This window comes from Trichomycterus rosablanca, chromosome 3, assembly GCF_030014385.1.
Source record: "Trichomycterus rosablanca isolate fTriRos1 chromosome 3, fTriRos1.hap1, whole genome shotgun sequence".
Lineage (NCBI taxonomy): Eukaryota > Metazoa > Chordata > Actinopteri > Siluriformes > Trichomycteridae > Trichomycterus > Trichomycterus rosablanca.
In genome coordinates, this window is record NC_085990.1 from 16,231,795 (window position 1) to 16,242,274 (window position 10,480).

Sequence of the window (10,480 nt, forward strand, 5' to 3'; positions counted from 1 at the left end):
GGCTAGTCTGTAGGGGGAACCCCCTACATATTAATCCATAGACCATTGCTGCTGGTCCATACCCATGATAGACTACTGGGATGTTTGTGGGCAGGTGTAACATTTTTATTGGATGGATAAAGTCTAAACCATTGTGTGGCCACAAGAGAACCACTTCTGTTTGCTGGGTATAATAACTATAGAAATCTGGAACAGTAGAAAAAGTCATGTGGTCTAATGAGTCCAGATTGACCCTACTACAGAGAGATGGGCTTATCAGAGTAATAAAGTAAGAGCATGAAGTGATGCATCCATCATGCATAGTGTTATGACCTGGGGTTGCATCTGTTGGTCAGCTGGCTACCTGAATGTACTGAATGACCAGGTAATTCCATCATTGGACCCCCTTCTGCCAATGATATGTCATATTCCTAGATGATAATGCCAAGATTCATTGTTCTCAGCTGTAAAAGAGTGGGTCAGGGGGCATGAGGAATCATTTTCACACATAAATTGGGGACCACATAAGATCTTGTCCAAAAATAAATGCAACTCTGGACGGAAATAAATTTGGTAACGTTGCATAAGGCTGAAACAAATGCCAGGGTGAAAAGTCAAATGCCTGTAGTCAGTTATAAACATAAAATAGATTAAATTACACAAATATTTTGTTAAATGTTACCATCTTTTTAGGTTTAGGCAAACACATCAACCAAAAATGTCCCATAATTTCTAATTTTATAATGATCTAATTATTATGGCTACAACACAGTCTGCAGTTTATGTCCTCAAAAGTTTTATATTTGCTTTTACTGTATTGTTCTCACAGGCACAAAACAAACAGCATGTTGTCTGATTTCGACTCATGTAGACATTGTTTACAAAAGATTACCAGGCTGCGTCCCAAATCACCTCCTATGTCCTTCAGAGTTTGAATTGTATAAACCAAGTTTAGTTACACGCTGAGTTTGTTTCCCCCAAAAGAATCTTTGTTTACACTTACCTGTATGCCAAAATCTGACTTTAATTTCGTCGGTGCGTGCCCACATTAGCTTGAACAACCTGTGTAATGAGTGTACTATTAGAATATGCCACCAGAGGGCATACATGACCTATCTAGGCCTTAAAGTGATCATCAACGATCTTGCCATTAAGTCTACAATTCTGGTAAACCAAAATATTCAATTGGTAGAGGTGGAAAGAGTACTAAAATATTGTGCTCAAGTAAAAGTACTATTACTTTGATGAATTTTTACTTTAGTATGAGTAAAATTACTAGTCTAAAAATCTACTTAAGTAAAAAGTAACTTATTTAAAATGTACTCACAGACATCCCAAGCTGCAAAAACTCATTTCAGGGAGGTGTCTCGACCCCGACACCCCAAGCCCAAAAAACAAAACAAAAACAAAACAAAACAAAAAAACCTAAAAAACCTCTCGCACACCTCAAAGGATATGGGTGATAACAGAACTTTTAGGAGCTGCTACTAAGCGTCACAAACACATTAATGTGTACTACATAGTGCACTAGATAGTGTGAAATATAATAGATTTATGTTCCCTACATAGTGCACTAGATTGTATATTTTAAAAGAATTTATGTTCCCTACATAGTGCACTAGATAGTGAATTAGAAAATTGGTTTATGTTCCCTACACGGTGCTCTAGATTGTATGTCAGATCACAGATTTATGTTCGCTACATAGTGCACTAGAAAGTATAACTAGATGATGATTTGTGTTCCTTATATAGTGCACTAGATAGTGTATTACATAATTAATTATGTTCCCTACATAGTGCACTCAATTGTATATCAGATAACGGATTTATGTTCCCTACATAGTGCACTAGACAGTATATTAGACAATTGATTTATGTTCCCTACACAGTGCGCTAGATTGTATATCAGATAACGGATTTAATACGCGATCAGGGAAAAAAGTCTGTGTCGCCTGCGTGCGTGTGTGTGTGCGCGGTCTTGGACGCTCGTTCTAGATTCCGGGAGATTTTATCTGATTTGCGGGCATCAGGGAGCCGCTATGTATATGCGGGAGACTTCCGGAACTTCCGGGACACTTGAGATGTCTGTACTCAGAGTAAACGTTACTTAGTTACTTTTTTAACAGAATTTCTGTCTCTCCTGTGTAATGCAAACAGGACAAGTGGACATAAATCTCACAATAGTTGTTTTTAATTAAATATAATAGAAAAAACAGGTTAATACAACATTTAAAACATTTAGGAATGTGTAATGTGTCATTTTAGTACAGACCATCCCATTAAACATTTTCAAAGTTCATAGATCAATCATACAGCAGACAACACACAGCTCACCAGCCATGCAGTGCATATTAGCAGTTAATGTGTGGATGCAGCCACTCTACAGACCTAACAGACTGCAACTGCTGTTATCAATTCAAAACAGCATTATTTCTGTTTATCCTCAATAAATCGCTGTTTAACGTTAGCATTATTTTATAGCTAATATTAGCAATGTCTTAGCAATGGTAGGCATTGATGTCTTATGGCTAATTTGAGCAACTAAACTACGAATACTAAAATTTTTAACTACGATTGCAACAGTACATTTTTACAGTATTTTTTAACTTACCTCTACATGTTTGCGCAAATTTGATGTCGAGTTTGTGAATTTCCCCACTGTGGGACTAATAAAGGATTATCTTTATGAGCGACTAGTTCAGTCTCTCTGGCTGTTGCCTATATTGCGCTTGAAGCCAAAGTGGTCCCTCAGATGTGGGTTCGCTTAATTTCCTTCGAGTTCAACTTCGATGGGCCCATCTTTTACTGCAGCAGTTTCCCAGACGCAATTTTTTTTTGCGTTTTTTATTTTTACTCAGTAGCGGATGTTATTGAAAATGTAACTAATTAAAATTCTTAAAACAAAACATACTTAAGTAAAAGTAAAATTACAGGTTGTAAAATCTACATTTAAAAAGTACAAGTACTTTAAAAAACTACTATCATTTAAAGTGTTACAGTACAGTAATTTTATAGGCGTCCAATTTTTATATTTTTTGGGGTGGCACAGTGGTCAAGTTCAAGCTATGCCATTGTCTACCTAGACATGATTGGCTTTGTCTAAGGTGAGGGTGGTCAAAGCTGGACGTTGGATTGACACCCTGTCCAGGGTGTTCCTGCATTGTTTGAATTGATTGATAAGAGAAAAAAAAAATCATAATATTCCATGTGTATGGAATTGCTCTTTTGAAAATATACTCATGGGTACATACATGTAGGTAGTAAATACATTCCAAAGTATCATTATACAGTACAGTTAACTGAGCTGTAATAAAATATTTTTTTTTCTAAATATTGGGACACCTCTTTGAATTTTTGAATTCATGTGTTTCAACCACAAGTGTTAACAGGTATAATAAATCAATTTTATAAATTATATATGATTATATCAAATGAACTGGAACATCAACTGAGGCATTCTTGACCAACATCAGTGCCCAGCCATACAAATGCTCTTTTGACTGAATGGACACAAATTCCCATTAATATACTTTAAAATCTTGTGAGAAGCCTTTTTTGGAAAAGTGGCTGTTTGTTATAGCTGAAAAGATCACTCTATTTTAATACCATTTGATTTTGAAATGGAATATCCAACAAGTGTGTTGTCAGGTGTCCAAATACTTTTGTTCATCAAGAAATGAAGCAGCCTGCACAACGTAATATACTGTATTTACCTACATAAATAGTGGAAACATATGTGAGAAAATGAAGAGAAAATGAAAGTATCTCAGAGGAAACTACTTTGCATAGACATTTGAACGTGCTGAAAAACGTGAACTGCAACCAGTGTTTGTAAAGATCTTGGAACAGATTGGTATAGGATTTGGTTTCATGTAAATTTATTTATTTGAATATCAGGATGAGACTAAGCTTTACCTTCAAAAAAGCAAAACAACAACATCAACAACAACAAGCTATTCATATAAGAGTCTCACTACCACAGCCTTGAACTGCCAATGTAAAATTATTATTGTAAAAAGTTACTTTATGCCATTTGTTTGGACCTTTGTTTTCCAAAATAATCAGTTTAAATTTTTGTTTAAAGATATCAAACAATATAGTGTGACAAACGCTATATGGACAGCCCTTGTAATTATTGAATTCAATTCATCCTGACCTCAGCCCCACTGAGCAGCTTTGGAATGAACTGAAACATCAATTGAGACTTTCTAGACCAACATCAGTACCCAGACATACTTCAAAATCTTGTGAGAAGCCTTATCAGAGGACTGACCGTTGTTATAGCTGAAAAGATCTTAGATGTCGCTCTATTTTAATACCATAATTTTTTTTAAATGGAATGTCCAACAAGCTCATGGCCAGGTGTCCAAATACAGTGGTTGAGAAATTTGTACCCTTAAATTCGACGTTTGTGCCGTTTTGTTCAGTGCTCGGCATGAACGGTGCCGTAAACTGTCATCAAAGTATTAATATTAAGAATATGTATATCAAACAAACCAGCAGAATCTCACAGTCACATTTATGCTGTCCGTTTTACTTCCAATAAATGAGCATCAAAAATCCATGGAAATTGAATGAGCCTATTATTTCAATGTTTTACTTAGATTTTCAGTATGAATTTGAGTACAGCCCTCCTTGTGTTGATGATTTTGATTTCCACTGACTGTTAATTTTGTTCTTAACTAATTACACATTTTATATTAGTAAAGATTTTTAACTTGAATCTTTCGTTCATTGACATCCGATGTGTGAGTGGAGTGTTCCCTTAAATTTGTTGAGCAGTGTATATTATATACTTCCTGGTAATACAAATACTTCCTATAATATAATTAGTTCCTGGTACTTTGTTTTATAGGGAGGTATTTATCCAAATAAAAAGAATGTGTTCGTCTGAGTAATGCATGAATTAAGAAGTTCACTTTCAGAAATACATCTCACTGGTCAGTATTGTATACATCTCACTGGTCAGTATTGTATACAAATTGGTTTTGGGAGGTCAGGGGTTAAGCTGTGCTAGTGACATACAGGCTGTGGCTAGATTTGCATATGGACATGAACATTTAATCAAGTCACTGACCTGCATACAGTACGTATTTCTTCCACTTGAACAACTGCTGAGCACCAGGTGAGTTTCCAATAATATTATTATATCAACATTATCATAATATAATAAAGCATAAGTTTTATATATGTGTTATGGATTCAAATGATGGAAATAATTTCTCTAGAGCACATGCCAAATCATAATACTGAAACAGGTCTTAGTCTTGCAACAAGAAATTAACTGTCAAATTCTTGCAGCTTTTGGAATACTCCAAATTTTAGCAAACTCAGAAATAAATGGAATACTCAATTTTTCTTATAACAGGCCCTTATAAAAATATGATTATACCAATAGTTAGTGTATGTAACACACATGATGCATTTTTATCAAAAGAGAATACCGTTATTTAAAGATTCTATAAATCTCACACATTTGACATTTTAGCCACCAGCTAAGTGATTTAAATAGAGTTACAGCAAGGAATTATGTGGTAAGAAACAAGTATTTAAGCATTATTGTGTTTGTTATACTGTATAATGTAATTCCAGTGAATTTATACACTTCAGATTTACACACATTATTACATCTTTTGACCTAGTCCTCATAAATATCTTTTTATAACCAAGTTCTATTTTAATATTGAAATATATAGATTTTAATGCTGCAAATGAAAAGAAAATGCTTTTGGTTTCATTTGTTTGGCTGTTGTTTCTCCACTCACTTATTTAAGCTTTTCTTTTATGTAGTTATATGTAGCTGAACTAACACACACGTAGTAATCTTCTATACTATCTGATAAAAAAATCTTCTACCTACACCTTTGTGTCCTTGGATGGTTGTTCCTAATAATATCTTATTTTTTAGTTACACAGTACATATGACACACACACACACACACACACACACACACACACACACACACACACACACACACACACACACACACACACACACAATGTAACATACATTTCACACAGACACAAGGAATTGCATTAATTAGCTACACTGGTTCTATATTGGGTACAGCACTACTTGTTGGACACTTTCTACATGTTACAACAGTGTGGCTTTATACAGTACATATATATATACAGTGTATCACAAAAGTGAGTACACCCCTCACATTTCTGCAAATATTTCATTATATCTTTTCATGGGACAACACTATAGACATGAAACTTGGATATAACTTAGAGTAGTCAGTGTACAGCTTGTATAGCAGTGTAGATTTACTGTCTTCTGAAAATAACTCAACACACAGCCATTAATGTCTAAATAGCTGGCAACATAAGTGAGTACACCCCACAGTGAACATGTCCAAATTGTGCCCAAATGTGTCGTTGTCCCTCCCTGGTGTAAATGGGGAGCAGGGCTGTTAAATTTGGTGTTTTGGGTACAATTCTCTCATACTGGCCACTGGATATTCAACATGGCACCTCATGGCAAATAACTCTCTGAGGATGTGAGAAATAGAATTGTTGCTCTCCACAAAGATGGCCTGGGCTATAAGAAGATTGCTAACACCCTGAAACTGAGCTACAGCATGGTGGCCAAGGTCATACAGCGGTTTTCCAGGACAGGTTCCACTCGGAACAGGCTTCGCCAGGGTCGACCAAAGAAGTCGAGTCCACGTGTTCGGCGTCATATCCAGAGGTTGGCTTTAAAAAATAGACACATGAGTGCTGCCAGCATTGCTGCAGAGGTTGAAGACGTGGGAGGTCAGCCTGTCAGTGCTCAGACCATACGCCGCACACTGCATCAACTCGGTCTGCATGGTCGTCATCCCAGAAGGAAGCTGACGCACAAGAAAGCCCGCAAACAGTTTGCTGAAGACAAGCAGTCCAAGAACATGGATTACTGGAATGCCCTGTGGTCTGACGAGACCAAGATAAACTTGTTTGGCTCAGATGGTGTCTAGCATGTGTGGCGGCGCCCTGGTGAGAAGTACCAAGACAACTGTATCTTGCCTACAGTCAAGGATGGTGGTGGTAGCATCATGGTCTTGGGCTGCATGAGTGTTGCTGGCACTGGGGAGCTGCAGTTCATTGAGGGAAACATGAATTCCAACATGTACTGTGACATTCTGAAACAGAGCATGATCCCCTCCCTTCGAAAACTGGGCCTCATGGCAGTTTTCCAACAGGATAACGACCCCAAACACAACCTCCAAGATGACAACTGCCTTGCTAAGGAAGCTGAAGGTAAAGGTGATGGACTAAACCCAATTGAGCACCTGTGGGGCATCCTCAAGTGGAAGGTGGAGGAGTTCAAGGTGTCCAACATCCACCAGCTCCGTGATGTCATCATGGAGGAGTGGAAGAGGATTCCAGTAGCAACCTGTGCAGCTCTGGTGAATTCCATGCCCAGGAGGGTTAAGGCAGTGCTGGATAATAATGGTGGTCACACAAAATATTGACACTTTGGGCACAATTTGGACATGTTCACTGTGGGGTGTACTCACTTATGTTGCCAGCCATTTAGACATTAATGGCTGTGTGTTGAGTTATTTTTAGAAGACAGTAAATCTACACTGCTATACAAGTTGTACACTGACTACTCTAAGTTATATCCAAGTTTCATGTCTATAGTGTTGTCCCATGAAAAGATATAATGAAATATTTGCAGAAATGTGAGGGGTGTACTCACTTTTGTGATACACTGTATATGTGTGTGTGTGTAATAATTAATATAGCTGACAGCAGTTTTTGTTTAGATCAGTAGTTGAATAGAGTGATTCACTGTTCTAACCTTTACTCTACACAACACAACTGATTGTTTCAAATACATTAAGACGGCAAAACATTTTACAAATGAACTCTTGACAAGGCAAACCTGTCAATTAAAAAGCATTCCAGGTGACTACCTCATGATGCTGATTCAGAGAATGCCAAGAAAGAATGCCAAGAGTGTGCAAAGCTGTCATTCGTCTGTCAAAGAAATCCAAAGTATTAAACATATTTTGGTTTTACATTTTTTGTTTACTAAATAATTTTATATGTGTCCCTTTATAGTTTTGATCTAAAAACATAAATATAAAAAATAAATAATAAAAATAAAGAACAAATTCTGAATGAAAAGGTGTATCTCAGTATCAGTTTGTGGCATGGTAAGCACTAATGGTAAGCTTCTAATCAAGCTGATAAGTTAAATGACATTATAGACCATTATAGAACAACCAAATGATTAATACAAGTTGCTGTATGTTTTTATATTTCCAATCCTGATGTTTAATATATTTTGTAAAAATGTATATGTAAATGTAAATTATTAAGTTACAGAAAAGGAGCTGAATATTTAAAAAAGACAGACAGACAGACAGACAGACAAGTAAATAGAAAGATAAGTGAACAGACAAACGGACAAATGTAGACATACAGAATAACAGGCAGAATGACAACCAGACAAATATGACACATTCAGTCAGCAGCAGAACAGAACAGAACAGCAACAGATTAACAGAAGTATCACATTTCCCCATATTCTTTTTATGCTGTTTTATTTTTTCCTTCAAACTAGTCGTATTAAATTACCTCCACTGCTGCATTCCAACAGCTTATAATTTATGGCAGTCCTGTTTTCGTTGGTTGTTGGATTACATCTGAGCATCCCAGCAAAAATCCTCAAAGCAAAGTGAGAGTTGGAATTTTCTACTTGAGTTTGACCACTGTTCCTTGTTTTTTTGTAAAACTCATTTCTATTTTTTAACTGCTTTCCATTCGACTGCTTTATCACTTTGTTTCCCATTTTTCTTTGCAATTGTGAAGCGAGTCTCGTTTCAGGCTGCAGCTTTGGTTTGGTTTTGTCTTATTAATTTTTTTGAGTTTTATAATTGTATTCTTTTAGTTATTATTCCCCTTATTATTATTTTTTTTTTAGTTATATCTCCTGCATTTGGGTTCATCACCTATTATCTCAGAAACAAGGCTACACCTGATTCCTTTGTCATGAGACACTCACCATGTGACAAGATTAAGTTGTTACAGTTATTTATTTTTACCCTATTAAACATGCCAGCATGTTTTTTTTATTTATCATCATTTAAGATTTGCACCCTCATTGTTTTGGAATTTGTCAAAACTGTTTTTATAACACTAACATGTCACTACACGTATTTATTGTATGGTTTCTTTCCTACAGTATAGTGGCACAGTGGTACAGCTGGTAGTGTGAGAGCTGTGAATTTATTGTGAGTTTTGCATGTCTTCCTTGTGTGCTCATCAGTGATGGCATAGTTACCTTGAAAAAGTAATCTGATTACTGATTACTGATTACTCCTTTAAAAAGTAACTTAGTTACTTTATGGATTACTTGATTTTAAAAGTAACTAAGTTAGATTACAAGTTACTTTATTAGTTATATAATGCGGAATATTTCAAAGATATTCCTTTGCAATACTTTATTATTTGGCTGCCAACTTGTGTGTACTGATGAGACTCAATTGAATCCCAGAACATGCCAGTGTGAATGCATGGAAAACATTTTTTCAATTTTCTTTCAAGAATATGATACAGACTGACCAACACTATTACGCTAAATCAGCATTGAAAATTGACTTTACTTTAAATAGCCTTCTACAATGCTGGAGCTTCTTAAAACGGAAGATTTTCTTTTAAATAGAAGTGTTATTTACCTGCTATTAAATTGTTTTCCAACAAAGTCCGCCCAATTTGGCGGATAATCGCCCAATCTGGCAACACTGGAATGCGCAGAGCCAGCTGGCGCTTTTACTCGTAGCCACGAATACTACATAATAATAAATAGTACTACTTCTGTAATGGTGTTGGTGGTTGACATTTATGTTGAGTGTGTTACTGCACTGTTTTGGTGAAGAACTACTCATCTGAGGTGCGCTGTTCCTGCGTGCAGAAATGCTTCCGCAAAAAAATTGGTGGGGGGGTCAGAGGGGTGGCCGAAGATTACTTTAATTCTGTGTTTGTATGATTTGTGTAAATCGTGTATTTATTTAAAGTATCCTCCAGGCCACCCAAGAAGGATGGGCCCTGCTGAGTCTGGTTCCTCTCAAGGTTTCTTCCTGTAATTTTCAGGGAGTTTTTCCTTGCCACAGTCGCCCTCGGCTTGCTCAACAGGGGTTTTTGTATCTGTTGGTCCTGGATTTTGTAAAGTTGCTTTGAGACAATGTCTATTGTAAAAAGCGCTATATAAATAAAGTTGACTTGACTTGACTTGACTTTATGGTGGCCATGGCAACCACTGGCCACCCCCTGGCTCCGCCCCTGCCAAGAAGAAAGCAAAAATATCTTTTCACTAAGGAAAATGACAAAAATAGTAACGCACAGTAACTTGGATAAGTAACTTTAATCTGATTACTGGATTGGAAATAGTAACGCGTTAGATTACTCGTTACTGAAAAATGTGGTCAGATTAGAGTAACGCGTTACTAAGTTACAGACCATCAGTGGTGCTCATGAATATTTTCTGGGTTGTTCTGATTCTGCC